General features: G+C 49.9%; 34 non-coding genes across 34 annotated transcripts; all 34 read left to right on the plus strand.

Annotated features, from left to right (window-relative positions):
- The first annotated feature begins 793 nt into the window (after positions 1–793).
- Positions 794–865, plus strand: TRNAE-CUC (transfer RNA glutamic acid (anticodon CUC)). Its single transcript has one exon. It is a non-coding gene; the product is annotated as a tRNA-Glu (tRNA).
- A 110-nt stretch (positions 866–975) lies between these two features.
- Positions 976–1,047, plus strand: TRNAE-CUC (transfer RNA glutamic acid (anticodon CUC)). The gene has a single exon. It is a non-coding gene; the product is annotated as a tRNA-Glu (tRNA).
- A 113-nt stretch (positions 1,048–1,160) lies between these two features.
- TRNAE-UUC (transfer RNA glutamic acid (anticodon UUC)) lies at positions 1,161–1,232 on the plus strand. Its single transcript has one exon. It is a non-coding gene; the product is annotated as a tRNA-Glu (tRNA).
- Positions 1,233–1,714: 482 nt separating this feature from the next.
- On the plus strand, positions 1,715–1,786 carry TRNAE-CUC (transfer RNA glutamic acid (anticodon CUC)). The gene has a single exon. It is a non-coding gene; the product is annotated as a tRNA-Glu (tRNA).
- Positions 1,787–2,452: 666 nt separating this feature from the next.
- Positions 2,453–2,524, plus strand: TRNAE-CUC (transfer RNA glutamic acid (anticodon CUC)). Its single transcript has one exon. It is a non-coding gene; the product is annotated as a tRNA-Glu (tRNA).
- A 291-nt stretch (positions 2,525–2,815) lies between these two features.
- On the plus strand, positions 2,816–2,887 carry TRNAE-CUC (transfer RNA glutamic acid (anticodon CUC)). The gene has a single exon. It is a non-coding gene; the product is annotated as a tRNA-Glu (tRNA).
- A 1,218-nt stretch (positions 2,888–4,105) lies between these two features.
- Positions 4,106–4,177, plus strand: TRNAE-UUC (transfer RNA glutamic acid (anticodon UUC)). Its single transcript has one exon. It is a non-coding gene; the product is annotated as a tRNA-Glu (tRNA).
- Positions 4,178–4,470: 293 nt separating this feature from the next.
- On the plus strand, positions 4,471–4,542 carry TRNAE-UUC (transfer RNA glutamic acid (anticodon UUC)). Its single transcript has one exon. It is a non-coding gene; the product is annotated as a tRNA-Glu (tRNA).
- Positions 4,543–5,393: 851 nt separating this feature from the next.
- Positions 5,394–5,465, plus strand: TRNAE-CUC (transfer RNA glutamic acid (anticodon CUC)). Its single transcript has one exon. It is a non-coding gene; the product is annotated as a tRNA-Glu (tRNA).
- A 110-nt stretch (positions 5,466–5,575) lies between these two features.
- Positions 5,576–5,647, plus strand: TRNAE-CUC (transfer RNA glutamic acid (anticodon CUC)). Its single transcript has one exon. It is a non-coding gene; the product is annotated as a tRNA-Glu (tRNA).
- Positions 5,648–5,760: 113 nt separating this feature from the next.
- On the plus strand, positions 5,761–5,832 carry TRNAE-UUC (transfer RNA glutamic acid (anticodon UUC)). The gene has a single exon. It is a non-coding gene; the product is annotated as a tRNA-Glu (tRNA).
- Positions 5,833–6,315: 483 nt separating this feature from the next.
- Positions 6,316–6,387, plus strand: TRNAE-CUC (transfer RNA glutamic acid (anticodon CUC)). The gene has a single exon. It is a non-coding gene; the product is annotated as a tRNA-Glu (tRNA).
- Positions 6,388–6,679: 292 nt separating this feature from the next.
- Positions 6,680–6,751, plus strand: TRNAE-UUC (transfer RNA glutamic acid (anticodon UUC)). Its single transcript has one exon. It is a non-coding gene; the product is annotated as a tRNA-Glu (tRNA).
- A 483-nt stretch (positions 6,752–7,234) lies between these two features.
- TRNAE-CUC (transfer RNA glutamic acid (anticodon CUC)) lies at positions 7,235–7,306 on the plus strand. Its single transcript has one exon. It is a non-coding gene; the product is annotated as a tRNA-Glu (tRNA).
- A 478-nt stretch (positions 7,307–7,784) lies between these two features.
- Positions 7,785–7,856, plus strand: TRNAE-UUC (transfer RNA glutamic acid (anticodon UUC)). The gene has a single exon. It is a non-coding gene; the product is annotated as a tRNA-Glu (tRNA).
- Positions 7,857–8,339: 483 nt separating this feature from the next.
- TRNAE-CUC (transfer RNA glutamic acid (anticodon CUC)) lies at positions 8,340–8,411 on the plus strand. Its single transcript has one exon. It is a non-coding gene; the product is annotated as a tRNA-Glu (tRNA).
- A 664-nt stretch (positions 8,412–9,075) lies between these two features.
- Positions 9,076–9,147, plus strand: TRNAE-CUC (transfer RNA glutamic acid (anticodon CUC)). Its single transcript has one exon. It is a non-coding gene; the product is annotated as a tRNA-Glu (tRNA).
- Positions 9,148–9,438: 291 nt separating this feature from the next.
- TRNAE-CUC (transfer RNA glutamic acid (anticodon CUC)) lies at positions 9,439–9,510 on the plus strand. Its single transcript has one exon. It is a non-coding gene; the product is annotated as a tRNA-Glu (tRNA).
- Positions 9,511–10,547: 1,037 nt separating this feature from the next.
- On the plus strand, positions 10,548–10,619 carry TRNAE-CUC (transfer RNA glutamic acid (anticodon CUC)). The gene has a single exon. It is a non-coding gene; the product is annotated as a tRNA-Glu (tRNA).
- A 111-nt stretch (positions 10,620–10,730) lies between these two features.
- On the plus strand, positions 10,731–10,802 carry TRNAE-CUC (transfer RNA glutamic acid (anticodon CUC)). The gene has a single exon. It is a non-coding gene; the product is annotated as a tRNA-Glu (tRNA).
- Positions 10,803–10,912: 110 nt separating this feature from the next.
- On the plus strand, positions 10,913–10,984 carry TRNAE-CUC (transfer RNA glutamic acid (anticodon CUC)). Its single transcript has one exon. It is a non-coding gene; the product is annotated as a tRNA-Glu (tRNA).
- Positions 10,985–11,097: 113 nt separating this feature from the next.
- On the plus strand, positions 11,098–11,169 carry TRNAE-UUC (transfer RNA glutamic acid (anticodon UUC)). The gene has a single exon. It is a non-coding gene; the product is annotated as a tRNA-Glu (tRNA).
- A 300-nt stretch (positions 11,170–11,469) lies between these two features.
- TRNAE-CUC (transfer RNA glutamic acid (anticodon CUC)) lies at positions 11,470–11,541 on the plus strand. The gene has a single exon. It is a non-coding gene; the product is annotated as a tRNA-Glu (tRNA).
- Positions 11,542–11,651: 110 nt separating this feature from the next.
- Positions 11,652–11,723, plus strand: TRNAE-UUC (transfer RNA glutamic acid (anticodon UUC)). The gene has a single exon. It is a non-coding gene; the product is annotated as a tRNA-Glu (tRNA).
- A 293-nt stretch (positions 11,724–12,016) lies between these two features.
- Positions 12,017–12,088, plus strand: TRNAE-UUC (transfer RNA glutamic acid (anticodon UUC)). The gene has a single exon. It is a non-coding gene; the product is annotated as a tRNA-Glu (tRNA).
- Positions 12,089–12,386: 298 nt separating this feature from the next.
- On the plus strand, positions 12,387–12,458 carry TRNAE-CUC (transfer RNA glutamic acid (anticodon CUC)). Its single transcript has one exon. It is a non-coding gene; the product is annotated as a tRNA-Glu (tRNA).
- Positions 12,459–12,569: 111 nt separating this feature from the next.
- Positions 12,570–12,641, plus strand: TRNAE-CUC (transfer RNA glutamic acid (anticodon CUC)). Its single transcript has one exon. It is a non-coding gene; the product is annotated as a tRNA-Glu (tRNA).
- Positions 12,642–12,751: 110 nt separating this feature from the next.
- Positions 12,752–12,823, plus strand: TRNAE-CUC (transfer RNA glutamic acid (anticodon CUC)). The gene has a single exon. It is a non-coding gene; the product is annotated as a tRNA-Glu (tRNA).
- Positions 12,824–12,936: 113 nt separating this feature from the next.
- On the plus strand, positions 12,937–13,008 carry TRNAE-UUC (transfer RNA glutamic acid (anticodon UUC)). The gene has a single exon. It is a non-coding gene; the product is annotated as a tRNA-Glu (tRNA).
- Positions 13,009–14,047: 1,039 nt separating this feature from the next.
- Positions 14,048–14,119, plus strand: TRNAE-CUC (transfer RNA glutamic acid (anticodon CUC)). Its single transcript has one exon. It is a non-coding gene; the product is annotated as a tRNA-Glu (tRNA).
- A 110-nt stretch (positions 14,120–14,229) lies between these two features.
- TRNAA-CGC (transfer RNA alanine (anticodon CGC)) lies at positions 14,230–14,301 on the plus strand. Its single transcript has one exon. It is a non-coding gene; the product is annotated as a tRNA-Ala (tRNA).
- A 293-nt stretch (positions 14,302–14,594) lies between these two features.
- TRNAE-CUC (transfer RNA glutamic acid (anticodon CUC)) lies at positions 14,595–14,666 on the plus strand. The gene has a single exon. It is a non-coding gene; the product is annotated as a tRNA-Glu (tRNA).
- Positions 14,667–14,779: 113 nt separating this feature from the next.
- TRNAE-UUC (transfer RNA glutamic acid (anticodon UUC)) lies at positions 14,780–14,851 on the plus strand. Its single transcript has one exon. It is a non-coding gene; the product is annotated as a tRNA-Glu (tRNA).
- An 853-nt stretch (positions 14,852–15,704) lies between these two features.
- On the plus strand, positions 15,705–15,776 carry TRNAE-UUC (transfer RNA glutamic acid (anticodon UUC)). The gene has a single exon. It is a non-coding gene; the product is annotated as a tRNA-Glu (tRNA).
- The last annotated feature ends 92 nt before the right edge of the window (positions 15,777–15,868 follow it).

The raw sequence follows: 15,868 nt of genomic DNA on the forward strand, positions 1-15,868 counted from the left end.
ATAGTTTTACCCTGTTGGCCGAATGGCTAAGCGATCGCTCCGTCCCTCTCCGTTCTACAGCATGATCTAGTGTCTAGGATACCTATGGCGCTCTCACCCAGGAGGCCTCCATCTGATTCCCGGTGTCGGAAGTATTTTTTCATCTGCTATTATCAAGTCTCCAATTTGCGCATGCTATATAACTTCAATACTTTTACGCTGTTGGCCGAATGGCTAAGCGATCGCTCTGTCCCTCTCCATTCTCCGGCATGGTCTAGTGGCTTGGATACCTGGCTCTCACCCAGGAGGCCTGGATTCGATTCCCGGTGTGGGAAGGATTTTCTTTTATCTGCTGTTTTCAAGCCTCCAATTTGCGCATGCTTTGTAACTTCAATACTTTTACCCTGTTGGCCGAATATCTAAGCGATCGCTCCGTCCCTCTCCGTTCTCCGGCGTGGTCTAGTGGCTAGGATATCTGGCTCTCACCCAGGAGAACCTGGTTCGATTCTTGGTGTCGGAAGTTTTCTTTTATCTGCTGTCTTCAAGCCTCCAATTTGCGCATGCTTTGTAACTTCAATACTTTTACGCTGTTGGCCGAATATCTAAGCGATCGCTCCGTCCCTCTCCGTTCACCGGCGTGGTCTAGTGGCTAGGATATCTGGCTCTCACCCAGGAGACCCTGGTTCGATTCTTGGTGTCGGAAGTATTCTTTTATCTGCTGTCATCAAGTCTCTAATTTGCGCACGGTATGTAACTTGAATAGTTTCACCCTGTTGGCCGAATGGCTAAGCGATCGCTCTGTCCCTCTCCGTTCTCTGGCATGGTCTAGTGGCTTGGACACCTGGCTCTCACCCAGGAGGCCCGGGTACGATTCCCGGTGTCGGAAGTATTTTTTATCTGGCATTATCAAGTATCCAATTTACACACGCTATGTAACTTCAATACTTTTACCCTGTTGGCCAAATGGCTAAGTGATCGCTCCGTCCCTCTCCGTTCTCCGGCATGGTCTAGTGAATAGGATACCTGGCTCTCACCCAGGAGGCCCGGGTTCGATTCCTGGTGTCGGAAGTATTTTCTTTTATCTGCTATCATCAAGTCTCCAATTTGCGCACGCTATGTAACTTCAATACTTTTACCCTGTTGGCCGAATCGCTAAGCGATTGCTCCGTCCCTCTCCGTTCTCCGGCATGGTCTAGTGGCTAGGATACCTGGCTTTCACCCAGGAGGCCTGGGTTCGATTCCCGGTGTCAGAAGTATTTTCTTTTATCTGCTGTCATCAAGTCTCCAATTTGCGCACGCTATGTAACTTCAATAGTTTTGCCCTGTTGGCCGAATGGCTAAGCGATCGCTCCGTCCCTCTCCGTTCTACAGCATGATCTAGTGTCTAGGATACCTATGGCGCTCTCACCCAGGAGGCCCGCGTCTGATTCTCGGTGTCGGAAGTATTTTTTCTCCTGCTATCATCAAGTCTCCAATTTGCGCATGCTATATAACTTCAATACTTTTACGCTGTTGGCCGAATGGCTAAGCGATCGCTCTGTCCCTCTCCGTTCTCCGGCATGGTCTAGTGGCTTGGATACCTGGCTCTCACCCAGGAGGCCCGCGTGCGATTCCCGGTGTCGGAAGTATTTTTTACCTGCTATCATCAAGTCTCCAATTTGCGCATACAATATAACTTCAATACTTTTACCCTGTTGGCCGAATGGCAAAGCGATCGCTCAGTTCCTCTCCGTTCTCCGGCATGGTCTAGTGGCTAGGATACCTAGCTCTCACCCAGGAGGCCTGGATTCGATTCCCGGTGTCGGAAGTATTTTCTTTTATCTGCTGTCTTCAAGCCTCCAATTTGCGCATGCTTTGTAACTTCAATACTTTTACCCTGTTGGCCGAATATCTAAGCGATCGCTCCGTCCCTCTCCGTTCTCCGGCTTGGTCTAGTGGCTAGGATATCTGGCTCTCACCCAGGAGACCCTGGTTTGATTCTTGGTGTCGGAAGTATTCTTTTATCTGCTGTCATCAAGTCTCCAATTTGCGCACGGTATGTAACTTCAATAGTTTTACCCTGTTGGCCGAATGGCTAAGCGATCTCTCCGTCCCTCTCCGTTCTCCGGCATGGTCTAGTGTCTAGGATACCTGGCTCTCACCCAGGAAGCCCGGTTGCGATTCCTGGGGTCGGGAGTATTTTTTTTTATCAGCTATCATCAAGTCTCCAAATTGCGAACGCTATGTATCTTCAATACTTCTACCTTGTTGGCCGAATGGCTAAGCGATCGCTCCGTCCCTCTCCGTTCTCCGGCATGGTCTAGTGGCTAGGATACCTAGCTCTCACCCTGGAGGCCTGGATTCGATTCCCGGTGTCGGAAGTATTTTCTTTTATCTGCTGTCTTCAAGCCTCCAATTTGCTCATGGTTTGCAACTTCAATACTTTTACCCTGTTGGCCGAATATCTAAGCGATCGCACCGTCCTTCTCCGTTCTCCGGCGTGGTCTAGTGGCTAGGATATCTGGCTCTCACCCAGGAGACCCTGGTTCGATTCTTGGTGTCGGAAGTATTTTTTATCTGCTGTCATCAAGTCTCCAATTTGCGCACGGTATGTAACTTGAATAGTTTCACCCTGTTGGCCGAATGGCTAAGCGATCGCTCCGTCCCTCTCCGTTCTCTGGCATGGTCTAGTGGCTTGGATACCTGGCTCTCACCCAGGAGGCCCGGGTACGATTCCCGTTGTCGGAAGTATTTTTATCTGCTATTATCAAGTATCCAATTTACGCACGCTATGTAACTTCAATACTTTTACCCTGTTGGCCAAATGGCTAAGCGATCGCTCCGTCCCTCTCCGTTCTCCGGCATGGTCTAGTGGCTAGGATACCTGGCTCTCACCCAGGAGGCCCGGGTTCGATTCCCGGTGTCGGAAGTATTTTCTTTTAGCTGCTGTCATCAAGTCTTCAATTTGCGCACGGTATGTAACTTCAATAGTTTTACCCTGTTGGTCGAATGGCTAAGCGATCTCTCCGTCCCTCTCCGTTCTCCCGCATGGTCTATTGTCTAGGATACCTGGCTCTCACCCAGGAAGCCCGGTTGCGATTCCTGGGGTCGGGAGTATTTTCTTTTATCAGCTATCATCAAGTCTCCAAATTGCGCACGCTATGTATCTTCAATAGTTTTACCCTGTTGGCCGAATGGCTAAGCGATCGCTCCGTCCCTCTCCGTTCTACAGCATGATCTAGTGTCTAGGATACCTATGGCGCTCTCACCCAGCAGGCCCGCGTCCGATTCCCGGTGTCGGAAGTATTTTTTCATCTGCTATCATCAAGGCTCCAATTTGCGCATGCTATATAACTTCAATACTTTTACGCTGTTGGCCGAATGGCTAAGCGATCGCTCTGTCCCTCTCCGTTCTCCGGCATGGTCTAGTGGCTTGGATACCTGGCTCTCACCCAGGAGGCCCGCGTGCGATTCCCGGTGTCGGAAGTATTTTTTTACCTGCTATCATCAAGTCTCCAATTTGCGCATACTATATAACTTCAATACTTTTACCCTGTTGGCCGAATGGCAAAGCGATCGCTCAGTCCCTCTCCGTTCTCCGGCATGGTCTAGTGGCTAGGATACCTAGCTCTCACCCAGGAGGCCTGGAATCGATTCCCGGTGTCGGAAGTATTTTCTTTTATCTGCTGTCTTCAAGCCTCCAATTTGCGCATGCTTTATAACTTCAATACTTTTACCCATTTGGCCGAATATCTAAGCGATCGCTCCGTCCCTCTCCGTTCTCTGGCGTGGTCTAGTGGCTAGGATATCTGGCTCTCACCCAGGAGACCCTGGTTCGATTCTTGGTGTCGGAAGCATTCTTTTATCTGCTGTCATCAAGTCTCCAATTTGCGCACGGTATGGAACTTGAATAGTTTCACCCTGTTGGCTGAATGGCTAAGCGATCGCTTTGTCCCTCTCCGTTCTCTGGCATGGTATAGTGGCTTGGACACCTGGCTCTCACCCAGGAGGCCCGGGTACGATTCCCGGTGTCGGAAGTATTTTTTATCTGCTATTATCAAGTATCCAATTTACGCACGCTATGTAACTTCAATACTTTTACCCTGTTGGCCAAATGGCTAAGCGATCGCTCCGTCCTTCTTCGTTCTCCGGCATAGTCTAGTGGCTAGGATACCTGGCTTTCACCCAGGAGGCCCGGGTTCGATTCCCGGTGTCGGAAGTATTTTTTTATCTGCTGTCATCAAGTCTCCAATTTGCGCACGGTATGTAACTTGAATAGCTTCCCCCTGTTGGCCGAATGGCTAAGCGATCGCTCCGTCCCTCTACGTTCTCTGGCATGGTCTAGTGACTTGGACACCTGGCTCTCACCCAGGAGGCCCGGGTACGATTCCCGGTGTCGGAAGTATTTTTTATCAGCTATTATCAAGTATCCAATTTACGCACGCTATGTAACTTCAATACTTTTACCCTGTTGGCCAAATGGCTAAGCGATCTCTCCGTCCTTCTCCGTTCTCCGGCATGGTCTAGTGGCTAGGATACCTGGCTTTCACCCAGGAGGCCCGGGTTCGATTTTCGGTGTCGGAAGTATTTTCTTTTATCTGCTGTCATCAAGTCTCCAATTTGCGCACGCTATGTAACTTCAATAGTTTTACCCTGTTGGCCGAATGGCTAAGCGATCGCTCCGTCCCTCTCCGTTCTACAGCATGATCTAGTGTCTAGGATACCTATGGCGCTCTCACCCAGGAGGCCTCCATCTGATTCCCGGTGTCGGAAGTATTTTTTCATCTGCTATTATCAAGTCTCCAATTTGCGCATGCTATATAACTTCAATACTTTTACGCTGTTGGCCGAATGGCTAAGCGATCGCTCTGTCCCTCTCCATTCTCCGGCATGGTCTAGTGGCTTGGATACCTGGCTCTCACCCAGGAGGCCTGGATTCGATTCCCGGTGTGGGAAGTATTTTCTTTTATCTGCTGTTTTCAAGCCTCCAATTTGCGCATGCTTTGTAACTTCAATACTTTTACCCTGTTGGCCGAATATCTAAGCGATCGCTCCGTCCCTCTCCGTTCTCCGGCGTGGTCTAGTGGCTAGGATATCTGGCTCTCACCCAGGAGAACCTGGTTCGATTCTTGGTGTCGGAAGTTTTCTTTTATCTGCTGTCTTCAAGCCTCCAATTTGCGCATGCTTTGTAACTTCAATACTTTTACGCTGTTGGCCGAATATCTAAGCGATCGCTCCGTCCCTCTCCGTTCACCGGCGTGGTCTAGTGGCTAGGATATCTGGCTCTCACCCAGGAGACCCTGGTTCGATTCTTGGTGTCGGAAGTATTCTTTTATCTGCTGTCATCAAGTCTCTAATTTGCGCACGGTATGTAACTTGAATAGTTTCACCCTGTTGGCCGAATGGCTAAGCGATCGCTCTGTCCCTCTCCGTTCTCTGGCATGGTCTAGTGGCTTGGACACCTGGCTCTCACCCAGGAGGCCCGGGTACGATTCCCGGTGTCGGAAGTATTTTTTATCTGGCATTATCAAGTATCCAATTTACACACGCTATGTAACTTCAATACTTTTACCCTGTTGGCCAAATGGCTAAGTGATCGCTCCGTCCCTCTCCGTTCTCCGGCATGGTCTAGTGAATAGGATACCTGGCTCTCACCCAGGAGGCCCGGGTTCGATTCCTGGTGTCGGAAGTATTTTCTTTTATCTGCTATCATCAAGTCTCCAATTTGCGCACGCTATGTAACTTCAATACTTTTACCCTGTTGGCCGAATCGCTAAGCGATCGCTCCGTCCCTCTCCGTTCTCCGGCATGGTCTAGTGGCTAGGATACCTGGCTTTCACCCAGGAGGCCCGGGTTCGATTCCCGGTGTCAGAAGTATTTTCTTTTATCTGCTGTCATCAAGTCTCCAATTTGCGCACGCTATGTAACTTCAATAGCTTTACCCTGTTGGCCAAATGGCTAAGCGATCGCTCCGTCCCTCTCCGTTCTACAGCATGGTCTAGTGTCTAGGATACCTATGGCGCTCTCACCCAGGAGGCCCGCGTCCGATTCCCGGTGTCGAAAGTATTTTTTCATCTGCTATCATCAAGTCTCCAATTTGCGCGTGCTATATAACTTCAATACTTTTACCCTGTTGGCCGAATGGCTAAGCGATCAGTCTGTCCCTCTCCGTTCTCCGGCATGGTCTAGTGGCTTGGATACCTGGCTCTCACCCAGAAGGCCCGCGTGCGATTCCCGGTATCGGAAGTATTTTTTTATCTGCTATCATCAAGTCTCCAATTTGCGCATACTATATAACTTCAATACTTTTACCCTGTTGGCCGAATGGCTAAGCGATCGCTCAGTCCCTCTCCGTTCTCCGGCATGGTCTAGTGGCTAGGATACCTAGCTCTCACCCAGGAGGCCAGGATTCGATTCCCGGTGCCGGAAGTATTTTTTATCTGCTGTCATCAAGTCTCCAATTTGCGCACGGTATGTAACATGAATAGCTTCACCCTGTTGGCCGAATGGCTAAGCGATCGCTTCGTCCCTCTATGTTCTCTGGCATGGTCTAGTGGCTTGGACACCTGGCTCTCACCCAAGAGGCCCGGGTACGATTCGCGGTGTCGGAAGTATTTTTTATCTGCTATTATCAAGTATCCAATTTACGCACGCTATGTAACTTCAATACTTTTACCCTGTTGGCCAAATGGCTAAGCGATCGCTCTGTCCTTCTCCGTTCTCCGGCATGGTCTAGTGGCTAGGATACCTGGCTTTCACCCAGGAGTCCCAGGTTCGATTCCCGGTGTCGGAAGTATTTTCTTTTATCTGCTGTCATCAAGTCTCCAATTTGCGCACGCTATGTAACTTCAATAGTTTTACCCTGTTGGCGGAATGGCTAAGCGATCGCTCCGTCCCTCTCCGTTCTACAGCATGATCTAGTGTCTAGGATACCTATGGCGCTCTCACCCAGGAGGCCCGCGTCTGATTCTCGGTGTCGGAAGTATTTTTTCTCCTGCTATCATCAAGTCTCCAATTTGCGCATGCTATATAACTTCAATACTTTTACGCTGTTGGCCGAATGGCTAAGCGATCGCTCTGTCCCTCTCCGTTCTCCGGCATGGTCTAGTGGCTTGGATACCTGGCTCTCACCCAGGAGGCCCGCGTGCGCATCCCGGTGTCGGAAGTATTTTTTTACCTGCTATCATCAAGTCTCCAATTTGCGCATACAATATAACTTCAATACTTTTACCCTGTTGGCCGAATGGCAAAGCGATCGCTCAGTCCCTCTCCGTTCTCCGGCATGGTCTAGTGGCTAGGATACCTAGCTCTCACCCAGGAGGCCTGGATTCGATTCCCGGTGTCGGAAGTATTTTCTTTTATCTGCTGTCTTCAAGCCTCCAATTTGCGCATGCTTTGTAACTTCAATACTTTTACCCTGTTGGCCGAATATCTAAGCGATCGCTCCGTCCCTCTCCGTTCTCCGGCTTGGTCTAGTGGCTAGGATATCTGGCTCTCACCCAGGAGACCCTGGTTTGATTCTTGGTGTCGGAAGTATTCTTTTATCTGCTGTCATCAAGTCTCCAATTTGCGCACGGTATGTAACTTGAATAGTTTCACCCTGTTGGCCGAATGGCTAAGCGATCGCTTCGTCCCTCTACGTTCTCTGGCATGGTCTAGTGGCTTGGACACCTGGCTCTCACCCAAGAGGCCCGGGTACGATTCGCGGTGTCGGAAGTATTTTTTATCTGCTATTATCAAGTATCCAATTTACGCACGCTATGTAACTTCAATACTTTTACCCTGTTGGCCAAATGGCTAAGCGATCGCTCCGTCCTTCTCTGTTCTCCGGCATGGTCTAGTGGCTAGGATACCTGGCTTTCACCCAGGAGTCCCAGGTTCGATTCCCGGTGTCGGAAGTATTTTCTTTTATCTGCTGTCATCAAGTCTCCAATTTGCGCACGCTATGTAACTTCAATAGTTTTACCCTGTTGGCCGAATGGCTAAGCGATCGCTCCGTCCCTCTCCGTTCTACAGCATGATCTAGTGTCTAGGATACCTATGGCGCTCTCACCCAGGAGGCCCGCGTCTGATTCTCGGTGTCGGAAGTATTTTTTCTCCTGCTATCATCAAGTCTCCAATTTGCGCATGCTATATAACTTCAATACTTTTACGCTGTTGGCCGAATGGCTAAGCGATCGCTCTGTCCCTCTTCGTTCTCCGGCATGGTCTAGTGGCTTGGATACCTGGCTCTCAACCAGGAGGCCCGCGTGCGATTCCTGGTGTCGGAAGTATTTTTTTACCTGCTATCATCAAGTCTCCAATTTGCGCATACAATATAACTTCAATACTTTTACCCTGTTGGCCGAATGGCAAAGCGATCGCTCAGTCCCTCTCCGTTCTCCGGCATGGTCTAGTGGCTAGGATACCTAGCTCTCACCCAGGAGGCCTGGATTCGATTCCCGGTGTCGGAAGTATTTTCTTTTATCTGCTGTCTTCAAGCCTCCAATTTGCGCATGCTTTGTAACTTCAATACTTTTACCCTGTTCGCCGAATATCTAAGCGATCGCTCCGTCCCTCTCCGTTCTCCGGCTTGGTCTAGTGGCTAGAATATCTGGCTCTCACCCAGGAGACCCTGGTTTGATTCTTGGTGTCGGAAGTATTCTTTTATCTGCTGTCATCAAGTCTCCAATTTGCGCACGGTATGTAACTTCAATAGTTTTACCCTGTTGGCCGAATGGCTACGCGATCTCTCCGTCCCTCTCCGTTCTCCGGCATGGTCTAGTGTCTAGGATACCTGGCTCTCACCCAGGAAGCCCGGTTGCGATTCCTGGGGTCGGGAGTATTTTTTTATCAGCTATCATCAAGTCTCCAAATTGCGAACGCTATGTATCTTCAATACTTCTACCTTGTTGGCCGAATGGCTAAGCGATCGCTCCGTCCCTCTCCGTTCTCCGGCATGGTCTAGTGGCTAGGATACCTAGCTCTCACCCTGGAGGCCTGGATTCGATTCCCGGTGTCGGAAGTATTTTCTTTTATCTGCTGTCTTCAAGCCTCCAATTTGCTCATGGTTTGCAACTTCAATACTTTTACCCTGTTGGCCGAATATCTAAGCGATCGCACCGTCCTTCTCCGTTCTCCGGCGTGGTCTAGTGGCTAGGATATCTGGCTCTCACCCAGGAGACCCTGGTTCGATTCTTGGTGTCGGAAGTATTTTTTATCTGCTGTCATCAAGTCTCCAATTTGCGCACGGTATGTAACTTGAATAGTTTCACCCTGTTGGCCGAATGGCTAAGCGATCGCTCCGTCCCTCTCCGTTCTCTGGCATGGTCTAGTGGCTTGGATACCTGGCTCTCACCCAGGAGGCCCGGGTACGATTCCCGTTGTCGGAAGTATTTTTATCTGCTATTATCAAGTATCCAATTTACGCACGCTATGTAACTTCAATACTTTTACCCTGTTGGCCAAATGGCTAAGCGATCGCTCCGTCCCTCTCCGTTCTCCGGCTTGGTCTAGTGGCTAGGATACCTGGCTCTCACCCAGGAGGCCCGGGTTCGATTCCCGGTGTCGGAAGTATTTTCTTTTATCTGCTATCATGAAGTCTCCAATTTGCGCACGCTATGTAACTTCAATACTTTTACCCTGTTGGCCGAATCGCTAAGTGATCGCTCCGTCCCTCTCCGTTCTCCGGCATGGTCTAGTGGCTAGGATACCTGGCTCTCATCAGGAGGCCCGGGTTCGATTTGCGGTGTCGGAAGTATTTTCTTTTAGCTGCTGTCATCAAGTCTTCAATTTGCGCACGGTATGTAACTTCAATAGTTTTACCCTGTTGGTCGAATGGCTAAGCGATCTCTCCGTCCCTCTCCGTTCTCCCGCATGGTCTATTGTCTAGGATACCTGGCTCTCACCCAGGAAGCCCGGTTGCGATTCCTGGGGTCGGGAGTATTTTCTTTTATCAGCTATCATCAAGTCTCCAAATTGCGCACGCTATGTATCTTCAATAGTTTTACCCTGTTGGCCGAATGGCTAAGCGATCGCTCCGTCCCTCTCCGTTCTACAGCATGATCTAGTGTCTAGGATACCTATGGCGCTCTCACCCAGCAGGCCCGCGTCCGATTCCCGGTGTCGGAAGTATTTTTTTATCTGCTATCATCAAGGCTCCAATTTGCGCATGCTATATAACTTCAATACTTTTACGCTGTTGGCCGATTGGCTAAGCGATCGCTCTGTCCCTCTCCGTTCTCCGGCATGGTCTAGTGGCTTGGATACCTGGCTCTCACCCAGGAGGCCCGCGTGCGATTCCCGGTGTCGGAAGTATTTTTTTACCTGCTATCATCAAGTCTCCAATTTGCGCATACTATATAACTTCAATACTTTTACCCTGTTGGCCGAATGGCAAAGCGATCGCTCAGTCCCTCTCCGTTCTCCGGCATGGTCTAGTGGCTAGGATACCTAGCTCTCACCCAGGAGGCCTGGAATCGATTCCCGGTGTCGGAAGTATTTTCTTTTATCTGCTGTCTTCAAGCCTCCAGTTTGCGCATGCTTTATAACTTCAATACTTTTACCCATTTGGCCGAATATCTAAGCGATCGCTCCGTCCCTCTCCGTTCTCCGGCGTGGTCTAGTGGCTAGGATATCTGGCTCTCACCCAGGAGACCCTGGTTCGATTCTTGGTGTCGGAAGTATTCTTTTATCTGCTGTCATCAAGTCTCCAATTTGCGCACGGTATGTAACTTGAATAGTTTCACCCTGTTGGTTGAATGGCTAAGCGATCGCTTCGTCCCTCTCCGTTCTCTGGCATGGTCTAGTGGCTTGGACACCTGGCTCTCACCCAGGAGGCCCGGGTACGATTCCCGGTGTCGGAAGTATTTTTTATCTGCTATTATCAAGTATCCAATTTACGCACGCTATGTAACTTCAATACTTTTACCCTGTTGGCCAAATGGCTAAGTGATCGCTCCGTCCCTCTCTGTTCTCCGGCATGGTCTAGTGGCTAGGGTACCTGGCTCTCACCCAGGAGGCCCGGGTTCGATTCCCGGTGTCGGAAGTATTTTCTTTTATCTGCTATCATCAAGTCTCCAATTTGCGCACGCTATGTAACTTCAATACTTTTACCCTGTTGGCCGAATCGCTAAGCGATCGCTCCGTCCCTCTCCGTTCTCCGGCATGGTCTAGTGGCTAGGATACCTGGCTTTCACCCAGGAGGCCCGGGTTCGATTCCCGGTGTCGGAAGTATTTTCTTTTATCTGCTGTCATCAAGTCTCCAATTTGCGCACGCTATCTAACTTCAATAGTTTTACCCTGTTGGCCGAATGGCTAAGCGATCGCTCTGTCCCTCTCCGTTCTACAGCATGGTCTAGTGTCTAGGATACCTATGGCGCTCTCACCCAGGAGGCCCGCGTCCTATTCCCGGTGTCGGAAGTATTTTTTCATCTGCTATCATCAAGTCTCCAATTTGCGCATGCTATATAACTTCAATACTTTTACCCTGTTGGCCGAATGGCTAAGCGATCGCTCTGTCCCTCTCCGTTCTCCGGCATGGTCTAGTGGCTAGGATACCTGGCTCTCACCCAGGAGGCCCGGGTACGATTCCCGGTGTCGGAAGTATTTTTTATCTGCTATTATCAAGTATCCAATTTACGCACGCTATGTAACTTCAATACTTTTACCCTGTTGGCCAAATGGCTAAGCGATCGCTCCGTCCTTCTTCGTTCTCCGGCATAGTCTAATGGCTAGGATACCTGGCTTTCACCCAGGAGGCCCGGGTTCGATTCCCGGTGTCGGAAGTATTTTTTTATCTGCTGTCATCAAGTCTCCAATTTGCGCACGGTATGTAACTTGAATAGTTTCCCCCTGTTGGCCGAATGGCTAAGCGATCGCTCCGTCCCTCTACGTTCTCTGGCATGGTCTAGTGACTTGGACACCTGGCTCTCACCCAGGAGGCCCGGGTACGATTCCCGGTGTCGGAAGTATTTTTTATCAGCTATTATCAAGTATCCAATTTACGCACGCTATGTAACTTCAATACTTTTACCCTGTTGGCCAAATGGCTAAGCGATCTCTCCGTCCTTCTCCGTTCTCCGGCATGGTCTAGTGGCTAGGATACCTGGCTTTCACCCAGGAGGCCCGGGTTCGATTTTCGGTGTCGGAAGTATTTTCTTTTATCTGCTGTCATCAAGTCTCCAATTTGCGCACGCTATGTAACTTCAATACTTTTACGCTGTTGGCCGAATGGCTAAGCGATCGCTCTGTCCCTCTCCATTCTCCGGCATGGTCTAGTGGCTTGGATACCTGGCTCTCACCCAGGAGGCCTGGATTCGATTCCCGGTGTGGGAAGTATTTTCTTTTATCTGCTGTTTTCAAGCCTCCAATTTGCGCATGCTTTGTAACTTCAATACTTTTACCCTGTTGGCCGAATATCTAAGCAATCGCTCCGTCCCTCTCCGTTCTCCGGCGTGGTCTAGTGGCTAGGATATCTGGCTCTCACCCAGGAGACCCTGGTTCGATTCTTGGTGTCGGAAGTATTCTTTTATCTGCTGTCATCAAGTCTCTAATTTGCGCACGGTATGTAACTTGAATAGTTTCACCCTGTTGGCCGAATGGCTAAGCGATCGCTCTGTCCCTCTCCGTTCTCTGGCATGGTCTAGTGGCTTGGACACCTGGCTCTCACCCAGGAGGCCCGGGTACGATTCCCGGTGTCGGAAGTATTTTTTATCTGGCATTATCAAGTATCCAATTTACACACGCTATGTAACTTCAATACTTTTACCCTGTTGGCCAAATGGCTAAGTGATCGCTCCGTCCCTCTCCGTTCTCCGGCATGGTCTAGTGAATAGGATACCTGGCTCTCACCCAGGAGGCCCGGGTTCGATTCCTGGTGTCGGAAGTATTTTCTTTTATCTGCTATCATCAAGTCTCCAATTTGCGCACGCTATGTAACTTCAATACTTTTACCCTGTTGGCCGAATCGCTAAGCGATCGCTCCGTCCCTCTCCGTTCTCCGGCATGGTCTAGTGGCTAGGATACCTGGCTTTCACCCAGGAGGCCCGGGTTCGATTTCCGGTGTCAGAAGTATTTTCTTTTATCTGCTGTCATCAAGTCTCCAATTTGCGCACGCTATGTAACTTCAATAGTTTTACCCTGTTGGCCGAATGGCTAAGCGATCGCTCCGTCCCTCTCCGTTCTACAGCATGGTCTAGTGTCTAGGATACCTATGGCGCTCTCACCCGGGAGGCCCGCGTCCGATTCCCGGTGTCGAAAGTATTTTTTCATCTGCTATCATCAAGTCTCCAATTTGCGCACGGTATGTAACTTCAATAGTTTTACCCTGTTGGCCGAATGGCTAAGCGATCGCTCCGTCCCTCTCCGTTCTCCGGCATGGTCTAGTGGCTAGGATACCTGGCTCTCATCAGGAGGCCTGGGTTCGATTTGCGGTGTCGGAAGTATTTTCTTTTAGCTGCTGTCATCAAGTCTTCAATTTGCGCACGGTATTTAACTTCAATAGTTTTACCCTGTTGGTCGAATGGCTAAGCGATCTCTCCGTCCCTCTCCGTTCTCCCGCATGGTCTATTGTCTAGGATACCTGGCTCTCACCCAGAAAGCCCGGTTGCGATTCCTGGGGTCGGGAGTATTTTCTTTTATCAGCTATCATCAAGTCTCCAAATTGCGCACGCTATGTATCTTCAATAGTTTTACCCTGTTGGCCGAATGGCTAAGCGATCGCTCCGTCCCTCTCCGTTCTACAGCATGATCTAGTGTCTAGGATACCTATGGCGCTCTCACCCAGCAGGCCCGCGTCCGATTCCCGGTGTCGGAAGTATTTTTTCATCTGCTATCATCAAGGCTCCAATTTGCGCATGCTATATAACTTCAATACTTTTACGCTGTTGGCCGAATGGCTAAGCGATCGCTCTGTCCCTCTCCGTTCTCCGGCATGGTCTAGTGGCTTGGATACCTGGCTCTCACCTAGGAGGCCCGCGTGCGATTCCCGGTGTCGGAAGTATTTTTTTACCTGCTATCATCAAGTCTCCAATTTGCGCATACTATATAACTTCAATACTTTTGCCCTGTTGGCCGAATGGCAAAGCGATCGCTCAGTTCCTCTCCGTTCTCCGGCATGGTCTAGTGGCTAGGATACCTGGCTCTCACCCAGGAGGCCCGCGTGCGATTCCCGGTGTCGGAAGTATTTTTTACCTGCTATCATCAAGCCTCCAATTTGCGCATGCTTTATAACTTCAATACTTTTACCCATTTGGCCGAATATCTAAGCGATCGCTCCGTCCCTCTCCGTTCTCCGGCGTGGTCTAGTGGCTAGGATATCTGGCTCGCACCCAGGAGACCCTGGTTCGATTCTTGGTGTCGGAAGTATTCTTTTATCTGCTGTCACCAAGTCTCCAATTTGCGCACGGTATGTAACTTGAATAGTTTCACCCTGTTGGCTGAATGGCTAAGCGATCGCTTCGTCCCTCTCCGTTCTCTGGCATGGTCTAGTGGCTTGGACACCTGGCTCTCACCCAGGAGGCCCGGGTACGATTCCCTGTGTCGGAAGTATTTTTTATCTGCTATTATCAAGTATCCAATTTACGCACGCTATGTAACTTCAATACTTTTACCCTGTTGGCCAAATGGCTAAGTGATCGCTCCGTCCCTCTCTGTTCTCCGGCATGGTCTAGTGGCTAGGGTACCTGGCTCTCACCCAGGAGGCCCGGGTTCGATTCCCGGTGTCGGAAGTATTTTCTTTTATCTGCTATCATCAAGTCTCCAATTTGCGCACGCTATGTAACTTCAATACTTTTACCCTGTTGGCCGAATCGCTAAGCGATCGCTCCGTCCCTCTCCGTTCTCCGGCATGGTCTAGTGGCTAGGATACCTGGCTTTCACCCAGGAGGCCCGGGTTCGATTCCCGGTGTCGGAAGTATTTTCTTTTATCTGCTGTCATCAAGTCTCCAATTTGCGCACGCTATCTAACTTCAATAGTTTTACCCTGTTGGCCGAATGGCTAAGCGATCGCTCCGTCCCTCTCCGTTCTACAGCATGGTCTAGTGTCTAGGATACCTATGGCGCTCTCACCCAGGAGGCCCGCGTACGATTCCCGGTGTCGGAAGTATTTTTTCATCTGCTATCATCAAGTCTCCAATTTGCGCATGCTATATAACTTCAATACTTTTACCCTGTTGGCCGAATGGCTAAGCGATCGCTCTGTCCCTCTCCGTTCTCCGGCATGGTCTAGTGGCTTGGATACCTGGCTCTCACCCAGGAGGCCTGGATTCGATTCCCGGTGTGGGAAGTATTTTCTTTTATCTGCTGTTTTCAAGCCTCCAATTTGCGCATGCTTTGTAACTTCAATACTTTTACCCTGTTGGCCGAATATCTAAGCGATCGCTCCGTCCCTCTCCGTTCTCCGGCGTGGTCTAGTGGCTAGGATATCTGGCTCTCATCCAGGAGAACCTGGTTCGATTCTTGGTGTCGGAAGTTTTCTTTTATCTGCTGTCATCAAGTCTCCAATTTGCGCACGGTATGTAACTTCAATAGTTTTACCCTGTTGGCCGAATGGCTAAGCGATCTCTCCGTTCCTCTCCGTTCTCCGGCATGGTCTAGTGTCTAGGATACCTGGCTCTCACCCAGGAAGCCCGGTTGCGATTCCTGGGGTCGGGAGTATTTTTTTTTATCAGCTATCATCAAGTCTCCAAATTGCGCACGCTATGTATCTTCAATACTTCTACCTTGTTGGCCGAATGGCTAAGCGATCGCTCCGTCCTTCTCCATTCTCCGGCATGGTCTAGTGGCTAGGATACCTGGCTTTCACCCAGGAGGCCCTGGTTCGATTCCCGGTGTCGGAAGTATTTTCTTTTATCTGCTGTCTTCAAGCCTCCAATTTGCGCATGCTTTGTAACTTCAATACTTTTACCCTGTTGGCCGAATGGCTAAGCGA

This window comes from Rhipicephalus microplus, chromosome 3 (assembly GCF_043290135.1).
Source record: "Rhipicephalus microplus isolate Deutch F79 chromosome 3, USDA_Rmic, whole genome shotgun sequence".
Lineage (NCBI taxonomy): Eukaryota > Metazoa > Arthropoda > Arachnida > Ixodida > Ixodidae > Rhipicephalus > Rhipicephalus microplus.